At 40.3% G+C, this 13575-nt stretch overlaps 1 protein-coding gene across 1 annotated transcript in view; it reads right to left on the bottom strand.

The window, feature by feature from the left end:
* si:ch211-214c7.4 (nascent polypeptide-associated complex subunit alpha, muscle-specific form) overlaps window positions 1–10213 on the bottom strand; it is a 37531-nt gene extending 27318 nt beyond the window's left edge. The window contains exon 1 of the mRNA XM_037763967.1: window positions 9747–10213. The gene's annotated coding sequence lies outside the window, so the exon portion shown is untranslated. The remainder of the gene's footprint in view (window positions 1–9746) is intronic.
* Between the last annotated feature and the right edge of the window lie 3362 nt (window positions 10214–13575).

Raw genomic sequence — 13575 nt, forward strand, 5'->3', positions numbered from 1 at the left:
ATCCAGAATATTTTACCTAACAGTACTCCACCTGTTCTACCACAGAGACAACACATGGCCAAGGTGGTAGACTGTCAAGTGTCAACATTACAACACCCATTATTACACACTAGATGCATTCCTCAGCAGGCTGTCTGCCCGACAGGCGAGAAAACACACACAGAAAGCAAAACAACCTCATTACTTGTGGGGCACTGAGGGATGATGGAGTAAAGAATGTCTCATTAAACAAAAACAAAGAAATGCATACTGTCTGTATGATCTATTTAGTAAAGATCACACCAGCTCTTCTCAGTTTAAGCTTAAAATGTTGGTGATGGAGGGACAATGAGAGCTACTGTGGGCCGTGGTTCCTTAGAGCATCGTTGTCTGGGCATTATATGAACCAGACTTGGTCAAAACAGAGTATATGGCTGGACCGTGTATGGTCAGTCTGTGAATTTGTGGCTAAACTGTTACACAAATAGTCAGTGGTCATGTCTACAATGTTAAATCCAGCGGTACCTGTCCACCAGGTCCAGTGAGGACACGAGGGGACGCGCTGCTCCACTCAACTGGCCATTCAAGTGGTGACTATTGTGAAATGAACCTGGTTGGTCCCTGGTTTTCTGCTGGCCATTTTTTTTTTGGCCTGCTCAAAGGCCTTTTTTTAAACTCTAATTGTTTCCACCCAGTTTAGCAATGAAACCAGGGAGATCGTCTTCAGTCTCTAGTTGAGCAAAGTGTTTGGAGACTGACTTCTGAGTCTACAGCTGTACAATCAACACAGATCTGTCTAATTAAAGAAATGAAAATGAAACAAAAATGAAATGTCCTTTTGAGAATAACCACTGGCCAAAACGAGTGATACGTTTAGGTCGCATTATGCCAAAGAAAAAGGAAGCACTCCAACGTTAATTATCTGTCTCAACTTCTGTTGTCAACATCCTGTATAGTGGAGGAAGCATTCATGCAATCTAAGAAAATAAAATCACCCAAAGCATGTATATTTTACAATAAAGCAATTTCAGCAGTTGTGGGTGAGGTAACCACAAAAACAAATATTGACAAGGATAAAAACTTAAAAAAAAGCCAAGAAAATTGATTAACGAAGATGCACCATCCTATAGCTTTCAGAAGAGTTTCTATTATTTCCATCACCACCAGGTCCTGACCACCACTAGAGCCGTTTGTTGACACTTTCCCCAGCCAGTCTCCGTTGATCCCTTTGGATGGAGCTTTTATTTTTTGTGTGTGGAGGGCAGGGCTGCCTACGGAGGCTCCTCACCCCTTGCAGAAAAACTATCAAGAAGATGAATGGCACTCCATGCACCTCGTTATCTGCAGACAAAGAAACGTATTAACCCTCAATGATTTTACCGACTGACTGACTTCTCTTTGATCTGTCCAAATAATAAGATTGTGTGCAACCGTTGACAAGCTCTACATCGCCGTATTTCATCGCAAGACTGCATTCGCACGACGAAAGCTTGTTCTGAATAAGCCCACTTGTCGTCTACAAATTGCATTCTCCAAAGTATCTCTTTGTCATGAATCCCTGCTGTATTACTGAGCAGTAATTTATCCAAAGCATGGGCCTAGGACAACTATGATCTGATCAAGCAACTACTGGATATATACAGTAGACAAAGCAAGGGATATGCCTTATAACTATACCTTTCAATGGATTAGTGGAGGAAATTAGAGTTCTATAGCATTATAATATTCTGTTCACTGCACAGATATGGAAAAAAATAAAACAGATATAAAACTACTGACAAGATGTTAGCACTGACAAAAAAAAAGCCAATGCCCTTAGAAGAGAAAAAGCACTTTCATCACAGGGGGGTGCTGGGCTTGACGATAAGCATGCAGCTTATTCTAATCAATTCCATACGGGACACTAACATGTGCTAAGTGACTGTAAGCTACTCAATAAGGCCATTAGGAGCAGGTGGTTAAGTGTGGCTACAAGTTAAATGGACTGAGCCAGTTAGCCTTTAAGGGAGTGGCAGTCAAAACGGGATGGACTAGAGGCTACTGGCAGCAGAGTGGTCTGAAAGGCTGTAGGGAAATGGGTTACAATCTGTCACAAACCTGGCAGGATTTGCAAAAAGCACCGAGCCAGTCCCCGTGCCACCAGGACAGGCAGGGCGAGTAAAGTCAATAGGGTGTCATCATCAACCAGGGTAGGGAAGTGAGTGTATGTAAGCAGATCTGGTCAAAAACAACAACAACAACACCCACCATGATCATCTCAAGTGTTTGCGTGCATAATGGAGTATAACATTAGGGGGAAGGGGGGCAGACGAGCCCCATTGTCTGCACTGTGTGCACCATGTAACCCCCTCAGGCACGGTGCCGAGGGCAGTGGGGGTGGGTTTTGAGTGGATTAACTGGTGCAACGGGACGGGGGGGGAGCAGCTGGCGCGGGTATCTTCACCCAAAAGAACCCAGGGAGTTCGAATAGGCTGCTGGGTGAAAGGGGGAAAGATGGATGACACCACTTTCATACAGTAGATATGTATATCACATGGATGAACTGAATGCACATTCAGCCTGTTTCATTAAGGACTGCTAGTCTGTCACAGGTTATTCTTTACTTTACATTCAGAGAGCTACATCTGCAGCTGCTAGTCCCATCACTGATAAATGATGGCCTTAAAAAGGTACATGTTTCCAGTTGTTACATAAAACATCGGTTTCACTTCAGGCTTGCTCTCTCTCTCTTATTTTTAGATCATTCAAGTTAGTTAAATGTTGTTAAATTACCAACATATCCCTAATAGACACACCCGCTCACACAAGTCAAGTTTAAACTCATTTAAAAGAGGATGTGCGGAAGAAATAAGTTGAAAGGCTGCAGAGGAATTGCTAGAAAAAGGTAGGGAGGGAGTTATAGAATGATGTCATGGCTATAAAATAGATTAAGACCAGGCATACTGCAGTATAAAACTCATACCACTACCAGCTTCCTGCCAAGGACCTCTGTCCCATGTTATCTCCTTCTCTTTTTCCATTTCCTGTTGCTTTTCAATGTCAACTAACTAATAAAAGCTGAAGTAGGGGGCTGGAGAAGAAAAGCTGGAACACTACCACACATTATTTCATTATTTTGTGTTAAAAAAGTACAGCTGTCAAAGTTAACGGGATGATGGCTTGTTAACGCAAATTCGTTTTAACACCTCTCATTTCTTTAACGCATTAACGCAACTTGCAATTATTAGGTTGTAGTATGCTCAGTAGAGTGAAGATACTGACATCATATGAAACTAGAAAACCTAAGGAATCCTTTGGTACCAACCATGACATACTAGCTTGTCGCAAAGTACGTGAAATAACGCTCCAACATTACGGTAAATTTTGGCGAGGCATGGCCATTTTAGAAGGGGTCCCTTGACCCCTGACCTCAAAGGGGGAATGAAAATGGGTTCTATGGGTACCCACGAGTCTCCTCTTTACAGATATGTCCACTTTGTGATAATAACATGCAGTTTTTGGCAACTGACAGCTTTTGTTGCCTTTTGGGCTGGAGTTTGCCATATGATTTGAGCATATTTTTTATGCTAAATGCAGTACTTGTGAGGGTTTCTGGACAATATTTGTCATTGTTTTGCGTTGTTAATTGATTTCCAATGATAAATATATACATACATTTGCATAAAGCAAGTATATTTGTCCACTCCCATGTTGATAAGAGTATTAAATACTTGACAAATCACCCTTTAACGTACATTTTGAACAGATAAAAAAAGTGTGATTAATTTACCATTAATCACGATTAAATATTTTAGTCGATGACAGCGTTAGTTAATAGCTTTTGACATTTTCAGTAACTTGACTTCTGCATGAATACAAAATAATAAAATTAAGAGATTCTGTTAAGGAAGGTTGGCTGTAAAGAAGCCAGAGCTGACATCAGTTTTGCTGCATTTAAAGCCAGCCAGCGGCTACTCTCCTGCGCACCAGCCAACTCGCTATAGACAGGCAGGCAGATAGTCAATATAATGCTGGAGACCCCGAGGGCCAGATCAGTTACCATGCTTCTGACTGGGCAGGGTCAGCTGAGGCCAGATGGACAGTGATCTCACGCCTCGCCTGCCTGCCTCTCTGACAGCCACCCACAGCCACACCCCTGAGTGAACCACACACATCCACACACACACAAACCCATTACTGAATACACAGGACTGACGCTCTCTTGCATATCAAGAGGCAGAGGACGATAACAGGATATGCCTAGCCTGCTCAACACAAACAAACACACCCTTATACCTGCTGTGCACTTTGATTCACTTCAGACAGACTTGGATCAATAACTAAATAGATCAAAATATACAGCTTTGCAACAGTAGAGACAGCTGCTACACGCGGCAAATGGGGCATCCTTGTCGTATAATACACTTATGCTCCTTTCCCTTTATACAGTTACTATATATCATCTACACTTCTTTCTTTTATTAGCTGCAAATATAACAGGTCTATACATGCTGCAATATGTAGCAGTGCAAATATTAATGCAAATGCTCCCTGTAAAATCAGTCATTCAAAAAAACTCTATATTGGCACGACACAACAGAACCTCTTTAGGATGGCATTTAAGGCTACCAAAGTGAGCTAACAAACAGACTACAAAAGTGCTGAATTACTCTTTAAATAATTACAGTGCACTGAGCCCAGCTTCACAGTCCAGACAGACTGAGTGCCTAAAAATGCAGCGCCAGCATCCACCACTTTATTCTAATAGGCAGGAGAGTGCCAGCCTCCAAACCACAGTGACGAAGAGTTGCAGCACCACACCTCCTCGCCGTCCCACAGCGGAAGAGCCAAGAGCAACACAAGAGACGCACTAGAAACCTTAAGGGTGAATGATGAAATATAGTTTAACTCACGAATGTCACCCTAAACAGATGCAGTAAAGCAGACAGGAGTTGAATTTCCATGGGCGTGGGCCTGAGACGGACACTGGTCGCAGGCTGTAAAAGCAGCTGACTTCCAAGCAGATGCGAATGCTCTGCCCTTTACAAGAGTTGTGCTTTTCACTCAGCTGCCCTGATTTTTGAGTGAGTTCCCAGAGATACAGAAAAAAAAACTAAAAAAAGGTTCACAATTCATGCTGTAAATACCGACATAAAGCATCAGTTTCGAGTCAGGCTTGCCTTTGCGATTATGATGGGCTTTTTATGAGCCAAACGCTTAATCTATAAAATAATCAGCAGAATAATTGATAATGAGAATAATCGTCAGAAACAGCCCTAAAGTAAAATTTCAGGCAATTGCATGCTTGAATGCATATTGCTAGGCCAGCTTTGCATTAATTCTGCATGAGCTATAGGAAGATCAATTCAGTTAATACTGAAGTGACCTTCCTTTATTTTAAAAAGGCAGCAGTTTTTATTAGCTCTTGAATGTGAATGATTTTAGCTTTTTTAATCTTCTTCAAAATGACTCTAAAAACACTGATGCTTGTTGATAAGGCAGAGAGTGATTGGTAAGTACATTCTGTTCTCACACTGTCGGATCATGGTGGAGAATAGATTTGAACCCTTGACCCCCAACATCCATAACCTCTCACAGCTGCTGCACATGAACCCATGCTAAGCTAAATAAACAGCACAAATCATCAGCCCCTAGATGTATTAATCCAACACCATTTAACAGGGTGAAGCTGACACCACAGACAGTAGCTAGTTTTTGTTCACAGGCCTGTCATCTCAGATAAAATCTAATTATCGGCAGACGGGCTAAGGATGCTGAAATCTGACTACAAGCTTGAGAAAAGCTCCCAAGTAGTCGAGAAGAGTATTCAGGGTGTTGAAGGTGACGACACAGAACAGGCATTTCACTCAGTCAGTCATAGAGCTTCAGCCTTGATTTGTTTCCCTATGTGTGGCATTTTAAACAGGCATACTACCAAAAATGGTGCAATGTCAACCACCTGCATTTCTGTCATGCCTGAAATAAACAACTGCAGCCTGCATTGGTCATAAAAGTAGGCTATTTGAAGTTGACATTGAACTTGAAGCTACGCAGTGAACTAACAGATGAAGAAATAGTAAATGTTTGTGATGATTAAACATGAAAACCAATTATTTTTCTCACAATGCTTGCAGTGTCCTCTTTTTAGACCAACTTATCCGATCCCTTGAGACTTCTCTCAAGGTTATAGGATGCAGTGAAATGAGGTAACTATTTTGAGTGCCTCTTCTGGTTTGCTTTGGCCTTTAGGAAGAGGAAGAGGAAACAGAGGTGTTGACAGCGGAAGTGGCTGTGAAGAATTAACACAGCCTGTGTCCCAATTCAGAGGCAGGAGGTTTGTGGGTCTTTCACAAAACCTGAAGGGCGGGTAGAACCTGTTCCTGATCCTCTAGTATAGCCTCAAAGAGACACCAAAACTAACGGTTCATTTGGATGGGCTAAGATGCTTCCCTAAACCCTAAATGTTCTCCTTAGAGTCCTGGAGACATCGGGCTCTCTTAAAAAGCTATGCTCAAAAAACATACTAAACATTGTTGTAACATCTTGATACTCAATTGAAATGAAATGATCATTATTTACACATAGGGATGCACCGATACTGGATCGGATATCGGGCCGATACTGACCCAAATAGCTGGATCGGATATCGGTGACAATGGGACCGATCCATTAAATTCAATTTTATGTTTATATACTATATACATTACATACTGTAACTTTAATTCCTGTTTAAGTTTTAACCAATTTGTTGGTGCATTAAAAAAGGTTTGCACTTTATTATTTTATTAATAAAGAAAAATAAATGTATGTATTTATTTGTTACATTTTGTTTTACAAAGTTATGAAAACAATGCTTAAGTCCAACCTGATGTTGCCTTACACATAAAAGAATGATCTAAGTCACTTCCACAAAGAGAGGTACACAGCTTATTAATTAAACACCGGTATCAGATCGATATTCTGCATCAGCTGATACCCCAAAGCCGTATCGGGGCTGAAAAAGCCGGATCGGTGCATCTCTATTTACACATCTTGTCTGCGGGACTCCAAACAATGTGAAGCCAACCTCTCAAACACTCTGGTTAAAAGAGCTAGAAGAATAAGTAGAAGAAGTTCTAAGATTGCACTTGAACACGTAATGGTTGACTGGCACCAGTAACTGATGACCAACTAAATGCAAATACCTGATAAATGTGACATGGTCCCATGATATTTCCCAACTTTATTGAGACCCGTGCACACTGGATTGTTGGCAACTGAAGGCCACAACGACACACCAGTTCAAATTCAGGCAAACACAGCATCAGTGACCCTCCAATAAGCTCTTGAAGCTTAGCAATAAAGTCAGAAAAGGTGTCACACTTGGTTTCACACCCAGGTGACATAAACTCCTCAGCAACAACCCTGTGCACCACCTGACAGCTGTATCACGAGGGTTTTCAGGAGGCTATACACTCCCCAGTGAGTGTCTGCATGTCAAATATCTGTTTGAAGCCAAAGAGAGAGTCACTGCTGCTCCCACACCCAACCAAGGCCTGCCCACCACACCCAGAAAGCCCAAAACACACTGGTTATGTAATGCAGACTCTGAGCCAAAACAGCATCCCCTCTATCACTGAGATCTGCAGACGATGCCGTCCGATAGTCTAGCCTCTGAGCTCTCTTGTATTCCTCACTTTTCTCTTGTCGCTCTGCCAAATCAAGAATGAGATCAGTCCTCCATGTGCAGGGATGCAAATATGAAAACAGAGATGATGGTTATCTTGGCAAGAAACAACAATGAGGAGGCACTGTAAAGGGCTTGGGTGTTGCAGGCAAGAAATCCAGTATGCAAGCTACTTCAGAATGACTTTTTCCACATCTATCAATGCTGCTGATACATTTTGTTTTTAGCATTATTTTCCAACTAATCTCAATAGATAAACGATACGATACAACTTTATTGTCAGTTTGCACTGAAATTCATTTTGCATGTATGGGACTCTACATCGCCTCTTGGAGGGCAGAAGTTGATATTCCCCATTTAAAACATACAAGGGATCAGAAGAGATACTGCTGGCAAGTGTGTGCATAATCTTTTTGTGAGCTGCTTGAAAGGAGGGTGTCACAAAGGCATAAACAAAGACATATCCTCCTGGATTTCAGGACCCCAAATAAACTGAAAAACTAAAAGCCAAGATGAGTCATTAACGGGAGTTCCTACATTATTTCAAGACACATGGGACACGTTTTGCAGATTTTATTGCCCCCACCACCAGTGTCCAATATTTCCAACATTATCAAACTGTTTCTCGTGTTGTTTGGGCCCCTGTCAAGGACCCCCAGGTGGTCCGAGGACCCTACTTTTGGCACTATTGCTTTGAGAGTTTCTAGGTGTTTTTTCAAGCCTTAAAGTGGAGCTTTAATAATACCATTTGTCTCTGAGAAACAAACACGCTGAATTCTGCACAGGTTTAGCAAAAGTTTTTAGCCTCCTCCATGTGCAGGGATGCAAATATGAAAACAGAGATGATGGTTATCTTGGCAAGAAACAACAACTGAGGAGGCACTGAAGGGCTTGGGTGTTGCAGGCAAGAAATACAGGTTTAGTAAGCAACTTCAGAATGACTTTTTCCACATCTATCAATGCTGCTGATACATTTTGTTTTTTAGCAATTTTTTTTTCAACTAATCTCAATAGATAAACAAAGACATATCTTCCTGGATTTCGGGACCCCAAATAAACTGAAAAACTAAAAGCCCAGATGAATCATTAACAGGAGTTCCTACAATATTTCAAACACTTTGTGCAGATGTTATTGCCCCCACTTACATGTTTTAAATGGGGAATATCAACTTCTGCCCTCCAAGAGGCGATTTAGAGTCCCTACATTTAACCGCATCAGGCTAAAGAACGCTTTTGTCCATCGGTCCATCTTGTTGCTAAATAATAATTAATATGCTGCTAAAGACATGTAAATCCAGCGGACAGATGGCAATTTTGTAATGGGTTATGTATGAATAATTATGATGTGTTTTGTTTTTTGTCTGATGGGTCTTACTTGTCTGTCTTTCTATGGTAACAGTATGTCTACTTTTTCTCAAACTGAGCTGACTATGGATGCAAAATGAATTTCAGTGCAAACTGACAATAAAGTTGTATCGTATCGTACCACCAGTGTCCAATATTTCCAACATTATTAAATTGTTCCTCGTGTTGTTTGGGCCCCTGTCAATGACCCCCAGGTGGTCCCAGGAGGATCCAACTTTTGGCACCATTGCTTTGAGAGTTTCTGGGTGCTTTTTTCAAGCCTCAAGTGGAGCTTTAATAATAAAACCATTTGTCTCTGAGAGAACAAACAATTCTGCACAGGTTTAGCAAAAGGCCCAGTTTTTAGCCTCACAGAACAATAGACCGTGGAGGAGCAGCTCGCTGGGAGGAAACAGTCAATACATTGAACCAGATACACAACTAGGGCCGTGCAAGCTTGCAGAGAAGTCTTATACCCCAAATAAACGGATGTTTTTGAGAGTAAAAAAACACCGTTGAAACCACCGAACCGACAGGATCCCATGCTAACGTTACACATCCCACCATCAAAGAAAAGAAGAAGAAGAGGGCAAAATAACGTCTGGTTAATTTGAAATGCACACACAAAAGGAGGGTGAGCTTAACTAAGCAGTAAACAGTATCGGTTAAAATAACACAAAGAAACGTTATAAGGTGACGTTCACTTAAACAACGCTCGAGCTGGAGACGTTGGATAAATTCAACGCTCGAGCTGGAGACGTTGACAAATTCTCCGTACCTTCCAACCGCCTGCAGCTCAGCCGTTGAAGACTCCGGAGAAAACCAACAGTCTCCTCCCTCTCGGTTAAAGATGCACTAAATATGTCGACGGGAGCCGTAAATTTCACCGGACTTAAACAATAACCCGAGCGTCCCTCTTCGTGTCCTTCCCTCCACGTTTGAGAGGCGGCGGCAGGCTGGTGAGGCTGCTCCCCTTCATGAAGGATGGACCAGGGCTGGTGGCTGGCGGCTGGCGGGGGGAGTGACCGAGAGGAATGACTGAGGAGGAGTCCGGCGGCGGTTTGAAGAAGAAGAAGACGGTGGAGCGCGTGCTGCTGGCTCTGGTCATAAAAGAGAAGATGCAGATTAAATCCCGCGAGCGGTCCTCCAATCAACGGCGCGAGACTGGCGGTTATGCAAAGCAGGAGTGACGTCGAATTCAAAAACAAAGCTCGAGCCCTTGGGTCCGGGGCCACCCCTAAGGATGCTGGGAAGAAGAGAGTTGTCCTCCTCATGGGCATTTAGGAGCTACTTAATTTAATTGTTAAAAAAAATGAGGTCAGAGAGCGTTTAGATATACAGCTTTGTTTTTAAATATTGTATATATTATATGTTTAAATATATATTATATATATATTATATATATATATATATATATATATTATATATATAAATAATTTCCATCCATTGTTTAAAAAAAACGAGGTCAGAGAGCGTTTAGATATACAGCTTTGTTTTTAAATATTATATATATTATATATTTAAATATATTATATATTTAAATATATATATATATATATATATATATATATATATATATATATAAATACTTACACAGAACAGAAAAAAACCCTGAGAAATAACAATAAGTAGAGTGCAATCTGGTATCTTTAATAGAAAGAGTCCCTGAATAATTTAGTTTCAACAAGAATAAGCAAAATATCCTCAAGCTCAATTGTCAAACAGGAAGCCAGTGGAAAAAAAAGGTGAAAGGGGTATTCCAGCAGTTTATTTATTCCCGGGGCGCCTCACAGCAGCCCACTGCTCCTATAGCTAAGGATGGGTTGAGGTCAAATTGCCTGTATGTACCTGTAGGCATATGTAGGCTATATGACAAATCTAAAAATCTAAGTTTCTCCAAACCAATGGACAGTAACATATCTTTCACCCACCTATTGCAAGTCGGAGGTAGAACATGTTTCCATTTAAACAGAATAAGTCGTCTTGCCAACAAGGCGAGAACATGTTGCATGTCGTTAGAAATATTGGGTTGAAGGGGCACTCCGGACAAAGCCAAGAGAGGGCCGGGGATAATAGCAGTATTATATGCTACGTTAAGTGTGTTGAAGATCTCAGACCAAAATGTATTGAGGTTCGGGCAGGACCAGAACATGTGAGTGTGGTCGGCTGTAGATTGTTGCCACCTGTTACATGAAGGCTATTGTACTTTCATAAAGTTGGGGGACTCACAAGAGACAAATCTGAAGCAGCAAAGTCCTGATTTTTGTCCCCAGTATGGGTCAAACTCCAAAAACACAGGATCCTACATTTCCCATAATGCAACTAATAGCATTATTTCTTTTGACGCTCCTGGCTCAGTAAATGCTAGGGCTGTCACAAATGCCATTTTTTGGGCTTCGAAACTTTGTAAATATATTAAAATGTATTATTGTTCCTTAAAACATGGAAATCAGGAGTATTTTTAATTTGTGGAAGTAATTGCAATGATGTTTTCCACTGTTGCGTTGCCATTGGTTTCAAAGGTCAATTGTGTGATTGTCTCTCATTCTGCATGCAACCAAATTACCACAAAAAAAAGACAGCAAAGCAAAGTAATCTCATTAAACAGAAGTTCCCAAAAATCTCTTCATGGGGTCTCTAAGCATGAAATGAATAACTCCAAGCCTTTTTCCTTCCACTCACATGTTTATTCACTGTGCTTAAAATAAAATTTGACACCTCAGGTTGCATGATTAATATTCTTCCTTCTTCACAAACACAAAGGGGGTTTCTATCTGCTGAGATTTGGATAGTTGGGCTGAATAAAACGGATTCTTTCAGAATGAAGAAAGTTTCATTTCCAGCACAGTGTCCACTTCCCTATGGTACAAGCCCACAATAGCTGCGAGTTGAATGCTTTTTTTTTTTTGGAGCTGCAGCTGCGAGCTCCACAATAGAAATCAATGAAAAGGGAGAAGACATACAAAGACTATTGCAACTCACAGAGAGAGGAAAGAGTGAATGGGTTAAGAAGACATCTGACATTAACTGTTGTTTTCTCTAATAAAGCTCAGAGCCGAGGAGGAAGAATGGAGATATTTAGAAGAAAAGGGCAAAGAGAAATGTAAAACTGTGAGAGTGAAGGGAGGAATGAAGGCTCAGCAGAGATCATCAACCACTGGACTCGTCAGTGAACACGTACTTAATGTGCCTCAATGAAGAGCGAGAGAGTGAGTCATGTCTGCGTCTCCATCTCTGCTCTTTACAGGACTCTGAGCCAGGGCACTGAGCCAGAGAGAGGGGAAAAACCCAAACTCTGCCTAAAGTTTCACTAATTCTTCAACTTAGACTAGTCATGCATCGATACCGGATCAGATATCGGGCCGATACTGACTCAAATAGCTGGATCAGATAGCAGTGATAATGGGGCCGACCTATTCAATTAATTTTAATGTTTATATACTATATACATTATATACTGGAATGTTAATTGCTGCATTAAAAAAGTTTATACTTGAATTGTAATTTTTAGATTTTTACCAAGTTGTTGGTGTACGATTTATTATTTTAATAATAAATGAAAATTATGTTAATTTTCAAATGTATTTTTTTTACCAAGTTGCTAATGTGCAATTTCTTATTTTAATAATGAATAAAAATTATGTTAATTTTGAAGATTTTTTTACCAAGTTGCTGATGTATGATTTATTATTTTAATAATAAAAAAAAAATTATGTTAATTTTGGAAGATTTTTTTGCCAAGTTGCTGATGTACGATTTATTATTTTAATAATAAATAAAAATGATTTTAATTTTTGAGATTTTTTTACTAAGTTGCTGATGTACAATTTATTATTTTAATATGAATAAAAATTATGTTAATTTTGAAGATTTTTTACCAAGTTGCTGATGTACGATTTATTATTTTAATAATAAATAAAAATTATGTTCGTTTTTAAGATTTTTTACCAAGTTACTGGTGTACATTTTGTTTCACAAAGTTAGGAAAGTGATGTTTAAGTCAAACCTGAAGTTGCCTTACACATAAAAGAATGATCCCAGTCACTTCCACTGTGTGGAAATGACTGGAATCACATAGCTTATTAATTAAACACTGCTATCAGATCCGTACTCAGTATCGGCCGATACCCAAACCCCAGGTGTCGCTATCGGTATCGGGAGTGAAAAAGTAAAATTGGTGCATCCCTAACTTAAACTCATGCAGTTTGAATATTAAAACTAATTTGCTGCTGCGTGATTAAAAAAACTGTTTTAAAACATTTATATTTGCAAAATAATTTCAATGTTAATGCAAATCTGAACCCAGAAACCAAATTCTCGCCACAGGAAGCTGCCTGTTGGGTGTGGATCCACCAGCTCCTTCTTTTATTTGACTAAATGGCGTCCATCATTATATCAAAGAGCTGAAAAAGCTACTAAATCCTCTCTGCATCCAGCCCATCCATTTCAGATTGCTTCATAATGTTGTTACACAAGGGTGTGGCTCAGCACTGGGCTCTGGTAGAAATCCTTAACAGAATTAGGATAGACTGATAATCTACAGAGCTTTTATACACAGATTTGGCTTCTTTTAAATCTGTTTCTTTAGCGCGGTCTGGTCACCCATC

This window comes from Sebastes umbrosus, chromosome 3 (genome assembly GCF_015220745.1).
Source record: "Sebastes umbrosus isolate fSebUmb1 chromosome 3, fSebUmb1.pri, whole genome shotgun sequence".
In the NCBI taxonomy this organism is placed as follows: domain Eukaryota; kingdom Metazoa; phylum Chordata; class Actinopteri; order Perciformes; family Sebastidae; genus Sebastes; species Sebastes umbrosus.